Raw genomic sequence first — 15,000 nt, forward strand, 5'->3', positions numbered from 1 at the left:
AAAAACACAAAATCATTAACAATTCACAAATAAAAACAACAATAATAAAAATAACCACAACAATCACAAGTATCATCACCATCATTCCTACCCTTCTTAAAAACCATTTCTATCACTACCATCTTCCTTCCTTCATCTTTACGAAAAAATATCAGGTTAAAATCACAGCAAAAATGAAAATACAAAACCTTAAATATTCCTCCTTAAATCAAATCTCATATGCATAATTTCCCAATATCCATTAATTTTATTTCCATATTCCCATGAATAACTTTCCATCATTACCTTGCTAATATATTTAAATATATTCCCATAATACATTTCTTTCATCATGTCTATAATCTATATTGTATATTCCCAACGGTATATATGCCAATGCTAATATATTTTTCCAATTATATTCCCAATATATACCTAGACGATTATATTTTTTTTTCAAATATATTCCACTCGATATATATATATATATATATATATATATATATATATATATATATATATATATATATATATATATATATATATATATATATATATATATATATTAATGTTCATGATCTCTCCAAGTATGTTTCCCTCAATATACCTCTATATTCCACTCGATATATCTTTAAATCTTCTTAATTTCCCAAAATATATTCCCTTCAACATAAACCCCGACGCATATAACATATTCTGAAGCATATCCCACTCGATACGTATATCTTAATATCAATATAAATATATATTTCATACATCGCAAGTTCCGACGCACCCAATATGACACTATACTGCAGTGGCGATGCACAGCCACCAGAGAGCATACGGACAATACAGTATACTGACAATAAAACAGTCTTTAGGTACAGTTACAACTTACAAAGACTATCTGTCCCGGATTACAAGTTTTATTTCACTTATATAATATAATATAATATAATATAATTATATATATATATATATATATATATATATATATACATATATATATACTGTATTTCTGTATCATTTACTTATTTACTCTTCCAAAATGTTTATGCTTAATATATCGCCTTCTCTTTGGAATGTTTACTACACATTAGGGATGTTAAAAGACTGGATAGTAATTTGTCAACTTTAACGACGTGTTGTCTCTAAAAAAAATGTCTGCGTGTTAACAAACGGATTAATATATTAGATCGATGTAAAGAAACACGAGCATGTACGTATATTCGCAGCCATGAGGGAGATGCAACTGACGCAGTATTTACTTGTCTTAAAATATATCCCAAGACCGGTAACTCACTTCCCAACACCGTTTTAACTTTATTTCTCAAACAAGCTTCCTGGCTCGAACCGCGAAACACTAAGCTACAGCAAAACCTAATAAGTCTGTTAAACCACGAACTTCGAGGCATAATTCCGGGACTGCCGAACCACACGACGAGAAAAACAAGAGGTGCTGACGCAGTGCTCGTGAGACGGCCGTCATTAATAACCCATGGAAATAAACAGCATAAATAGGTCTACTTCACAATACACAACCAGAGAAGCCTACATAACCGAAACGAATTATAGGACTACGACTGAGGACCGACTGACAAAACTAACTTTAAACAATTAACTGCAACCGCACGGGCAACAAAAGTGATGCGTAGACCACGACGGGAAAATACACGACCTAGCTGATGAGACTACCAACCTCAGCTACGTTACTTCACAGCCAGCAAACGCAACAGCACAGAGACCTTGGCTAACATCCCTGACGAAGCATAGATGCCAGGGAGAAGAAAAAAAAGCAAAGGCTACAAAACTCAAGCACAAGAACACAAAAGGGTATACTCGTCCTAGAGATTTGGCAACAACCAGATCTAAATATAATCAGAGTATAAGAAAACACTCACATGACTGCATTAAACGGGTAAATGTAGCAAGACATATTGGGCAAAATAGGGAATGACGGAACACTAACAGACATGACTACTTAAGTACTTACAGTACTCACAAAGAGAACAAATGATAACTATGGAAACCGGATTTAACACGAAAAACGAGTGTTCTTTGATTTCCGTCGTTTGCGACTACATCATACAGTTCTGATAAACTTTACATTGTGAGTGAATGAGTGTGTGTGTGTGTGTGTGTGTGTGTGTGTGTGTGTGTGTGTGTGTGTGTGTGTGTGTGTGTGTGTGTGTGTGTGTGTGTGTGTGTGTGTGTGCGTGTCCACATTTGCCCAAGAACATAGTAAACTCACAGAATGACAAAAGACTAAAACAAATCTCCCTCTATTCTTAGTCTCCCTCCACCTGCACTCTCTCCACCACCAACAAAAATCCCCGTCAACTACCAGTCACCCCCTACCACCATCAATTCCCCCCTCGACCTCCCCTACCTCCTCCTCTTCCCCCTCCCCCATCCACCTGCAGCAGACCCCTTCCTCAATTCCGATTTCACATCACAGTGCAGATTGTCGCCACCCTCTGTCACTCAATTAATCAAGACGACAAAGTCCGACCCCTCGTGACTGCAGCCTTTGCTAGTCCATCGATTAAAGGGGCCCTGACCATTCAACGAAGCAGCAAGGAGGCGACACCCGCACCACTAGCACTCAGGGATCACCTTTAAATGAGTCAAAAGGACATCTACCAATGTGCTTTTTCGTCCCTCCGTCGCAGCGGCGAAATGGGGTGGCGGGTCTTCCTTCCACTCGGGAGAACTCGAGGACTCAGGCACGAATGAGTTAGAAAGAACAGAAAAAATCACCACGCTCCTGTTCCTCCTCCTCCTCCCCGGCTTGTGTGTGGACAAGTCTCCAAAATGTTATCTGCGTCATTTCGTAAAAACGGCAATAAACGAAAGCGTAGGCCTTTCCGTCTCAGGAGTTTGAACTTTATTGTTACGTCGCTCACTCGTCATCGGCATTTAAGATTGTCTGGCTCACCGTAAGACGGGGATGAGAACGCCAAAGACAGAGTTCAACGCAGTGGCATCGAGACTGGCTGGCACGCATTGGTGGAACACTGGAAAACGCATTATGTCACGCAGCAGCAGCAGACTGTGCAGTACGAGACGCAAGGTTTACGTCACACGGACACAGCACACTGTGCGGTGCTTGAAGCGTTTGGGATCCACTGTTCGGAGCGAGACCTGCGTGGCAATGTTACAAAATTCCAAGCAAACCTCCATCAGAGAATTTTGAAAACACCTTCAAATTTCTCTTTCTTTCGAACTCAATTTTAAAGGAGGATCGTGTGGGGTGCAAACAAAACCATTTATCAACAGACATTCATTAGCGACTTGTTCCCTTTAATTGTACAACATGAGTGCATCGAGTGTCCTGCCCGTAACTAGCGCCCACGAACCTCCTCTCGGGACGGCTGTCATCGGTCTACTGGCCGTTTCCCTGAGCAGAAGCCTCCAGCCGTCGCGCTCTCGTGTTCCCTCGCCTCTGAGTGGTCGCGGAGGCTCACAAAATGGCGGACGCTCGCGCATGCGCACTCGCCGGGTCTCGTGTTCTGTCATAATGGCACGGTAAAGTATTCATGGCCTTTATCCTTTTCTAGGTGCACATCATAATGGGTTATTTTGCACGAGTAATGTTGCCGTCTAAATTGCTGTACACTCCAAGGTAGTTTAAGAGGACGCCTACTGTGCTTCATCAAAGAACGCATTCAAAAACTATTCAAAACCGTACAAAATGCCGCACTGCGAGATAAATTTTGATAGCAGCTATAGAACGATGTCAGAGAGATCGCCAGTATGATTAATTAGGCTGCGCGACGTGATTCTTTAAACCGGAGCGCCAGACGGCTAACTCGATGTCCAAACTACGGAAACCGAATCACCGGCCACAACCCCCGCTACCAGAAGCTCGCTCGCTCAAAGACCATTTATTTCCACGTCGCTCACGAACGCCTTTTCCGCCTCCCATCGAACAATAAGTACAGGAGAGTTGCGCCTGCACATGCACCGGGGCAAGAAATGCAATATGCCCAGGATGCAGTGTTCGCCCGGCGGAAGCCATTGGTCAGAGTGCAGGGATTGGAACACGGCCGCCGCCTGTACCTCCTCCTCCGTACCAGCTCAGTCACTGGACTAAGTTGAACCACGTTAGACCGGCTATTGTGGAACAAAATATACCAGTACAAGCGAATGTACCAGTGGAAAACGCGGGTAAGATGGAGATCAGGCAGTTGTGGTGGTGGTGGTTTAACACTGTGGAGGAGGTGGTTGTGGCACGGCGGTGGTGGTGGAGTTGGCGGCGGTTGTGTGAAAGTACTAACGTGTTGCACTGACGTTGTCTGTGATTCGGACACGCTGGGACTTCTGCCTGCCTGAGACACCCCCGTCTGGTTATAGAACCGAGCCATTCTGTTTGTCCTTGTCCTGACATGGCAGATCGTGACTTCTTATTAAACAATTTTCCGTTTACTGTTCCACCTGCCGATGTTTCGTTCTTGTCATCGAGAAACACAACAGAAAATAGGAAAAATATGGCTTAAATCTGGTTTCGTCTTCGTGGAGTTTCTCTATCTCTTTTTAAGAGCCTGACCTTCTATGGGTTTAAAGACCTAGGCCATATGGAGAAACATGTGTAGGTATGCATGTGTGGGGACGGGTGGGTTGGGGGGGGAGGGGTTCGGGGTTGGAGCGCTCAAGAGCAAATCGATATGGCATCCCCACCACCACCACCACCCAACATACAGCCCTCCCCAGCCGGCTATGTAAACCCCCTCTCCCTCCCACCCCACGTTCCCCCTCTCCCTCCTACCCCACGTTCCACCCCTCCCTCCCCTCCACCACCCAAACCACCGCTAGTACCTGCTTTCCTCAGGCCCTTTTTCTGGGAAATCCTAGTCACCTCCTCCTCCTCCTCCCCTCCTTCCTTTCCCCCTTTTGCCCACCCTCCTTCTACCCTCTCCCCCTCTCCTCTCCGCCATTCTTCCTCCACCCGCCTCCTTCCCCCCCCCCTCAACCCCCCTCACCCACCAGTCCCACCCTCCATGACTGAGCCCACGTGGTTCTCTGACGTCAGTATGAGGTGCCGATATATCTATATACAATTTTTCTCTCTTATCCTTCTTCTTCCTTCTTCAAAAGATGGCCACGTGGCTTAGTAACAGCTCCTCCGTAGCTCATGAGTGCATAGGCTCAATATTAACGACAGTTAGTAACTTATGGGACCTCGTCTGGACGTGTATTGGCTGGTGACCAATAGAAACTGGGATACATTCCATGCCTGTGTATCGATTGGAAGTAGGGAGCCAAGCACGTGGTACGGCTCGGGGAATGATGCAACCCGCTTTCTCTCTCTCTCTCTCTCTCTCTCTCTCTCTCTCTCTCTCTCTCTCTCTCTCTCTCTCTCTCTCTCTCTCTCTCTCTCTCTCTCTCTCTCTGTCTTTCGTTATTGATTTGTTGGTCTGGATTTTCGGAATTTCTTTCTCTCTTCCTTTTTGCATCGTCCTCTTCGTCGGTTTTGCTATCTTCATTTCGTTTTTTCTTCCTCCCCGGTCTCTCTCTCTCTCTCTCTCTCTCTCTCTCTCTCTCTCTCTCTCTCTCTCTCTCTCTCTCTCTCTCTCTCTCTCTCTCTCGCACACACACTCACGCACCCAGACACATACCCACCCACACACACACACACACACACACACACACACACACACACACACACACCCGCGTTCGATACTAAACACACACCTATCTCCTCTCTACATATTAGCCACATCACGTATGGAAGAAACCCACACTTTAATACAAATTTCCTTTACCACTTCTACCGGAAGTCCCCCTCGAGGCTATATAACATAGTATACCGACTGAGACAACCCAGAGACCCATGATATCGAATATGTTGATAATATCATACATCTCGTGAATTTGTTGATGTGTTCAGTATGGGGCAATAAATATGGCTTTATGAATATTTAATTCTCAGTCTCCATATCTTTTCAATTGAACCATGTTGATTATGAAATGTGTATTTCCTATGCTATCGCAGTCCTGATAAGATAAATATCATCCGATGTGTATTTACATATGAAAGCCATTTTTATATTTTTTTCCTTCACGCTGCAAGCATAAACATTATCTAAAGCTTTCACAAATGCCGAAAGTAGGAGTATTACAGGAGCTTTCAAGAGCCTTCTCAACTCTTTAACGATTATTTAGTCTATTAAAACGAGCTCAGAACATACCGGAATGCGAATGAAAGAAAACGGGATAACGGATTTTGCCATTTTGTTACCCGTTCGAATAATAAAACCGCGGAAATTCTATTGCGAAAGGGATCGCATGTGTAATCTTTTATACACACGTGGTTTTCGATCAGGGCGCGTGGGGGTCGCCATCTTGGGTAGTTGATGACTGGCAGTGATAAAGATGATAAGAAGTGAAGATAAGAAAGGTTATTTCGTTAAGTGACTCCGTTGTTTGTGCTTATCAGAGGCGGGGTTCTTTATCGTAGTGATCTCTAGGTTAGTTATGTTACGCACTACTAATTATCTGAGGTATATTAAGATACTGTTGTTATTTGGTGCTTTTATCATTGTTATTTTTTATTATTATTTGCCATTATTATTATTACCAGTATTGTTATTGTAGTTTGTTGCTGTTGTTATTATTGTTATTATCATTATTGTTACTACCATTATTGTTATTATTATTATTATTATTATTGTTATTATTATTATTATTATTGTTATTATTATTATTATCATTATTATTATTGCTATTATTATTATTGTTGTTATTATTATTATTATTATTATTATTATTATTATTATTATTATTATTATTATTATACTTGTTTTTGTTGTTACTGTTTTTAACAGCATCATTATTTTTATTATTATTATATTCGTTATTATTGTATTATCATCACCACTACTCTTATTATTATTACTACTGTTGCTCTTATTGTTTTTGTTTTTATTATTATGATTTGTTATTATTATTATTATTATTATTATTATTATTATTATTATTATTATTATGAATTTCATCATTATCATTCTTATTGTTGTTGCTGTTATTATTAATGTCATCATCACTCTTATCATTTTTGTAGTTATTGTTATTGACGCTATTGTAGGCGTTGATATTAATATTTATTTTGCTCTTGTTATGAACAGAGCCAACATGTTCAAAGTTGTAAATTTTCACGTTGATATTTGCCCAATTAATCTGATCCTGGTCGTTAACTGACAAATATATGATGAAGTTTTGTGAGTTTTCATTTGTTTTCTCTTCGTTTTCCTCTTTTTGATCTTTGCGAATATATTTATTTATTTTTCTTCTTTTCTTAGTTTTATTTTCTTTTTATATTCGCAGGAAATGTTGCTAACATTAACATAATGTAAAAAACAAGAAAGAAAAGAAAAGCAAGCCGACTATTTTGAGAAATAAAGAAGTTATGGCTATGATTCTCTCAAAGAAAATGAGTTGAAGATAAGGTCCATAGAAAACGTTTTGAGGGTAAACTTCTTTCAGTGATTTATTTTTCACAAGACTACTGCATTGTTTTTTCGACATCTCTTGTTTCTTTTTATTATCTTTGATCTTGTTGTATTTTCCGTCCTCATTTTCTGTTAATAGTGATAAGGATAAAAAATAATAATTATTATTGTTGTTGTTATTGTTATTATTATTATTATTATTATTATTATTATTATTATTATTATTACCATCATCATCATTATCATTATCATTATTATTATTATTATTATTATTATTATTATTATTATTATTATTATTATTATTATTATAACTATTACTATTACTATTATTATTATCGTCGTTATCTCCGCCAAGGAGCAGGGCTGGAATTCAACGGAAATTCGTCTGCTAAACGGAAACAAAAGACGACTGACGGATTGTGACGTTCCTACGGATTTTTTTTCCGAAGGCCGTATTTTTTGTTATTGTATGTGACTACAGTGTTTAAAACAATATTGAGATATTTTCCCTTGTTCAAATAAGTTAAACATTAAAATTGCTGAAACCATCCTGGTATGAAGTGATATGATGTGGCAGACCGAACGTCATCGTGGCGGAAATTTCATTCGATGTCACATCAGCTGGGTATTCTAGCTGGGCATCATCACCAATGGTAGAGTCGCAGTCCCATATAGTGACTTTAAACCTTCAGCCTTATAACACACTATGGATAATCGTAAACTTTTCAGATAAATCATGTTTACAGGTTCAATGTGGCATTTTCTTCAGTTATACATCGAAAATATTTTCTATAAAGAGATGCAGCTACATTTTATGTTGTTAAATGTTACGATATTGGCTGTGTAATGTATTTATTATATAATGTTTTAGGCAGTGCAATAAACAAGAAAGTAATGCAGGGAATCTTATAATCACCAGACTCTGATCCTTCGCACTGCAATTGTAATCTTGTAATCTGATATTTATCAGTTTATGATAGTGTACGGTCCAATTTTATTATCTATATCCGTTTTCTTTACCATCTGTTGTTTAGAGAACGGCAGAAATGCTGCTACGGAAGAGCGTTCAGCCCTGCCAAGGAGTTTATGTATTTGGTTGCCTTGGTTAATTTATTTGCTTGTTATTTCGTCCGTTGGTTAGCAGGAAAACTCAAAAAAAGTTTTGAATAGATTTTTAGGAAGCTTTTACCAGAGTTGTGTTTTGGCCTAATTTAGATTCCATTAACTTAGGTGATGAGCCGGATCCAGGATTTTTTCAAATAATTAAATCATTAACCCTATTGCTCTGCCACCGTCAAGCAGGATGCGTTTAGCGGTCGCCACTAGTGTGCTTGAGAAAGGTGATTTTAACGTAATTCTTTAACTGTGAATATTTTTATTGCATCAGTAACCTTATAACCCTGGCGGAGGTATGCGCTTTCTGAGTGCTTCTAGTTATTATTAGTATTACTGCTACTACTACATTTTTTATTTAGTTTTATTATTATTATCATCATTATTATTGTTGTTGTCATAATAATTATTATTGTTGATGATGTTCTCGTTGTTGCCATTATTATTGTTATCATTACCACCATCATTGTTATTATAATTGGTTATTATTATTATTGTTATTATTATCACTGATGTTGCCATTATTATTATCACTGATGTTGCCATTATTATTATCATTAATGATATTGTTATTTTTATCAGTATTATTATGATTATTATCAGTTATTATTTATACTGTTATTATTATTATCATTATCATCATGATTATCAATATCATTAATATTATTATTGTCATTATCATTTTAATTATCGTTGACGTTTTAAAGTCATTCAGAAAGCAAATTGGTACGCCAGTCATTATTGTACTGAATATCAAAATTATCTTCATCATAGTCATCAGTAACAGTAGTATTAGTATCATATTTTCACCATGATCACTAATACTCTCACTTTTATTACAATTAAGTACATACATATCTATTTTCCTTAACTGTATATTATTATCGTTAAATCTATATTCAAAACCAGCTTTAACAACGTACATGATGCTAAAAGATAAATTTATATACACAGAACATCCTGGTATATTTTTGAACAGAACATCCTGTTATATTGTTATACCAAGAGAATCTTGTTAGAAATCATGATATGTTGCAAATGGATCTCTGAAAGGAAGGGATGCTCAGTGTAATGAATGTTCATTAAAGATATCTTATTCTTCGGAAAAGGGAAAAGGAAAAGAGGAACAAGAATGATGTGAAAAAAGAAAAGGTTACCTTGTCTTTTATTGGAATTCGCGAAATATAACAATGCGTTGTAAATGATTTTGCAATATATTATGAAAAAACTGTTACTCTGATAAGGGATAAGGTTAGAAAAATACAATGGCTTTGTGCAGAGGTAAATCTTATAAAAGTGTGCCAACGTTTTTATGTATCTATAGAGCAGCTATATTTGATCCAGGATCTAAGTTCCTAAAATAACTGCATAGTTTGTTTGTCGTCATGCCACCTTTCGAGATTGTGATATTCACCAATTTAGTTAATTCTAGGACAGTATCCGGCGTTCTGGATGATATAAGAAACCAGGTTATAATGCATTAGTATGGAATTTCACCTAAAACATTTTCCCTCTCAATGTACCCCATAGTAGTCTACCCACACTTACCTAAATAATCGTAAGATCATGATATGTATGAACTGTTTAACTGTGTTTTCTCCTTTTTTCCTTTAACACGATATAGTATGGACTGTCGCTCTTTATAAAAGATATATTATTCGATAGATACAAAAGAAAAGAGATTCTCAGTTTGTTTGTTTTTTCTTGTTTTTCAAAGGTGGATGTGAACTCTGCCATTTGTCATCAGTACAGTATATATATATGATCCGTTTTCAATTACATTAATCTAGATTTCGCAAATCTCACTGATCTGAACTGCAATTACTTTAATACCGCTGTGAAAGCACTGCAGTAACATCACTTAAGTAACTTTTTCAATGATAACAAGATTAGAGCAGGAAAGAAATAGATGAATCCCGAGTTTGTGAAACAGACACCTGGGCTCTTGCAAAGGATATCGTAATAATAATTGTTTTTATCGTTGTTATTATCATTATTATTACTATTATCATCATTTCTTTCTATAGGTAGGAAAAAAATAATGATATTTTATAAAGTCACCGCTATGACGACAATCTTGATAAGAATGATAGCATTGATATAATACTTTCCCCTATCATATATATCTTCGAAGCTGAAATTATTATGCGGAGAAAATAAAGTTCAAAACCAATCCATTTATAATTCGAACTCCATCCTCCACGACCCTCCATTCTGTTCAAGTTACACTCTAACAGGTCTTTGAGAATCGAATTACAAAGACAAAAAAAAAAAAAAAAAAAAAAAAAAACTTAGCATTACGAATTTTTCTACATAACGCTATCTGCTTAATAAAAAAGGAAAGAAAAATGAAATTTAAACATTAATGATAATGATAATGACCATAATTATAATATCGATGATGATAAATAATGGTAAAGATAATGATGCAGATGATAATAACAATAATAATGATGAAAGTAATAATAATCATAATAACGATGATAGATAATGAGAATCATGATGACAATGATAATAATAATAACAAAATAATAACGATGGCATACAGTAAATAAAGAATTTGAAAATATTCATGCCCTCAATTTTGACTGATGACAATGATTCCAGTTCGTAAATCTGTAGTATATTTAGATCTATAACGCTCACGCATTTCATATGAAAACAATAAACAATTGATAGGAATAGAGAAGCTATATGCATGATTTCAGTATATGGATTTCTTCCTTTTTGAAGTACATTTATTATTTTTTGATGAATTCATTATTATTATCATTATTAATAGTTATAGTAGTAGTAGCAGTTATGATCATTACTATTATCATTCCTTCCATTAGTAATCTAATACATAGATATATTAATCTATATTCGAAAGCTAGGCTATTATGATATTCATAGAGACATTTTCCCGAATAAAAATGTCAATCTTGCAGTAATGGGTAAGTTGTTTACTTCGATTAAAAAGGATATCCTTAATGCTATATGACCTTTGATGTCTAGCACATTTGTTTGGGCCATTAACCATTAAAATATCATTGCAAGAAAATCTAGAACTGTGCTCTATAAAACTGAGCCATCTTTTCCGCTGACAATAAGGGTGTCTCGTGATTGGAAGCGAGACATGCTGCTAAGCTCCGCCCATTTCTGTGACGTAATGGGAATGGTCGCGGTTTACGGTTAGCTGTTTTACAGTACTGGTTATTTTTTCGACCGTTACAGAGTATTTTGGAATATAATATAAATAGATGGCTTTTGATATCTTATGATGGTTGTGCGGTGTTATAAATATCCATTAAAAGTACGGTTATGCATGAAATATCCGAAGTGGGAAGAATGCATCTGGCAACTCGATGAATGTTTACCACCTACTCGATTCCTGTCGCGCGAGAGGTGTCGCGTTTGCAGTAACCGCTGGAAAAGATGGCATTGGTTTCCCTCAGTTGAGTTTCTGGGTCCTTCTTTGTTTAGTATTCTGCAGTATCTATTTGGAGGTATGCTATCGTGGATAATAAATTCTTTGAATATATTCTGGTGATGCCTATAGTATAAGTATACTTGAAATACAGAAAAATTTTGATATAGTATTGGATTCTCAGGTAAGATTATAAAGTAGTTTTATGTGAATTATCGGATCATTTTATTTGAGCATTTTCAGAATATAGGTGTGTGTGTGTGTGTGAAGATGAGGCCTAATACAAGAAGAAAGGTGGAATGAAATAAGTATTTGAAATGAGATTTGTTTGTGTTTGTACCTTAAATTACATTCTAAAATTATGAGCCTCTTGAAGCAATACAATTTCATAGTACGAATTGTCCTCGAAACACGAAACTCATCAGTCTTGGGAGGTAATAGAGGTTGTATTCGTAAGTGAAAGAAAACAACAAAAATATGTCCTAATTTTGTGTATAGTAATCAGAGTAATTATAATTGTAAAGGAATTGTGAAGGTTTCCTTGTCTCATATCACATACATAGAATTGATTATAAAGAATTTATTTGATTTATTTTACTATTTAATTTCACTGAGTTTATAACGTGTTGGCCACAGGGACGCTAGAGTTATAAGAACGCGCTATATTAAAGTTTTTTTTATTATTATTATTATCACCCATGTGATACGCCGTAAATTACGAAGTTTTCGACTATTTTTGTTTTGTGAAGATTTAGGCTGGTCACAGTGTAGTTCATCTATAAATAGTGTTAATAATTAACTGTTCAGATGTTTGAGCATATGTTAATGGCAAAGTTGTGTCTTATATGTGATGTATAACTTGAAATTATGTGATATAAGTACGTGCCATTCCTACCGTATTCTGATATTTTTACGAAGCTTTATCTCAGTTATTTACCAAAGAATTATGTGTCTCCACAACCACCACTATCACGTCATTACTATCACGTCACCACAACCACCACTATCACGTCACCACAACCACCACTATCACGTCACCACAACCACCACTATCACGTCACCACAACCACCACTATCACGTCACCACAACCACCACTATCACGTCACCACAACCACCACTATCACGTCACCACAACCACCACTATCACGTCACCACAACCACCACTATCACGTCACCACAACCACAACTATCACGTCACCACAACCACCACTATCACGTCACCACAACCACCACTATCACGTCACCACAACCACCACTATCACGCCACCACAACCACCATTATCACCACCACCAACACAACCAACAACTACCACAACCACAAACCCATTCGGAAAGTATCCCAACCAGCTTTTTTTTATCTGTTGGAAACTCAGCAGAAGAGTGGTATGGTAGTATCCTCTTATCCTTGACCAGGCATTCACCACTCTGTTACTCCTCAGTAGCAGTATATAAGAGGGCCTCCGTGTGGTGAGGCTGGAGCTTGGACAGTCGCTCCTAATCCTTCTGGGTCGTTGAGGTGTGTCTGTCTGTGTCTTCTCTCTGGTTCGTAGTGGTGTGGGTGGTGCTTGGGTTAGTGGTGGGTAAGGTGTCAGTTTTATAAAGATAGTAATGATAGTGCTTGTATTGCAGCGAGTGCTACTAAAGGTGATAATAATGATTATAATTGTAATGGTAATGATATAGTTGGTAATTAAGATAATAATAATGATAATTATTATAACCATTACTACTATTACTACTACTATTTCTGCTACGGCTACTACCAGCCGTTAGATCCGGGTGCCTTGCTGCCCGCACATGGCCCAAATTTGGGCATAGGCTTACTTAAGCGACAACTCTCCCGCATGTGTGGCCCATAGGCCCGACCCACACCAACACTTGTGCGGTGTCCAGACTCCTTGCCTCCCCTCTGCAATGCTATTATCTTTTTTTATGCTCAAGAGTTTTGACATTTGATAAGCTGTATCAGGATGACAATAGACAGGTTTTCTCTCTCTAGACAGTCTACTACTAGTGTGCAATAACAATAACAATAACTACCATTTTTGTAATATATCTCATTTTTGTCATATATTTTTCAATTTTCTGTATTAAACCTTGCGTCGCCAGTCTGGAATAAGGATCCTGAGCACGGAAATAGCGTCCTCCCTGGAACCGACGCTCTTCCAGTCATCATGGCTCAACGAGGGTACAGTCCACCCTCGTTTGCCGGTGGAAATCATGCAAGAGACCCTTCCTAAATGCCTCTTGGACCTAATCTTCCTCCAAGGGCTCTGTGGTTCCATGGCGAGGTATTCCCGACACCTCAGCCAGATATTTCCATGATATGAAGGCCACATCACCAGGGTCCATGGGTTATTACTATTGTTACTACCACTACTGGTAGTTGTGCTGCTGCTGGTGATGGTACTGCTTCTGTCGTTTCGCCACTGCTTTCGTCATTGTGGTTGTTCTTTATCATTAAGATACATTATCATTAAGATACATAATAAATAGTGATAACAGTAAGGAAAGAGACAAGATAAGAAGTAGTAGTGATGGCAATCTTAAAAGTTGCAAGACAAAAGTAGCACAACGGTAGTCATAGGTTAACCATTTATTACACGGGTATTTTCTACGGCTCTAAAATAGACAAAAGAACGAGAAAAAAACAGCCCAAAAATAGAATAAAATGAACAACTCAGCATTATTATTATTATTATTATTATTATTATTATTTTAGCCTCAAAAAAATGATAAAATACACAGATAGGGATAGAAATAGCAACGTATATTCTGCCATACCATTCTGAAAGGCCATTGAAGTTAGCAGTGTCGTCTGGTCACGGGTCAACAGGACTCTGAGAGGATACATACTCAAGGTATTTCGAAGGAACTCGGGTGAAGGGGGAGGGGGGGGGGTGCTGGCAAGAAAATGCCCAAGATGTTGAAATTTGGTTGTTATTGTTATTTTCTAGTGGTGTTATTGATCTTGCTGATACTGTTGTTGTTATTATTATTGTTGCTGTAGGTACTGTTGCTATTGTTACTGATACTGTGTTATAATTGTTGTTTTTGATAGTGTG

General features: G+C 37.4%; 1 non-coding gene across 1 annotated transcript in view; it reads left to right on the forward strand.

Moving 5' to 3' along the window:
• Nucleotides 1-3,718: 3,718 nt before the first annotated feature.
• The window catches only part of LOC113823423 (major facilitator superfamily domain-containing protein 6-A), a 31,359-nt gene continuing 20,077 nt past the window's right edge, over nt 3,719-15,000 (forward strand). Inside the window, exon 1 of the transcript XR_011398711.1 lies at nt 3,719-4,131. This is a non-coding gene — a transcript (major facilitator superfamily domain-containing protein 6-A). The remainder of the gene's footprint in view (nt 4,132-15,000) is intronic.

The sequence above is a fragment of the Penaeus vannamei genome, chromosome 8, assembly GCF_042767895.1.
Source record: "Penaeus vannamei isolate JL-2024 chromosome 8, ASM4276789v1, whole genome shotgun sequence".
Taxonomy (NCBI): domain Eukaryota; kingdom Metazoa; phylum Arthropoda; class Malacostraca; order Decapoda; family Penaeidae; genus Penaeus; species Penaeus vannamei.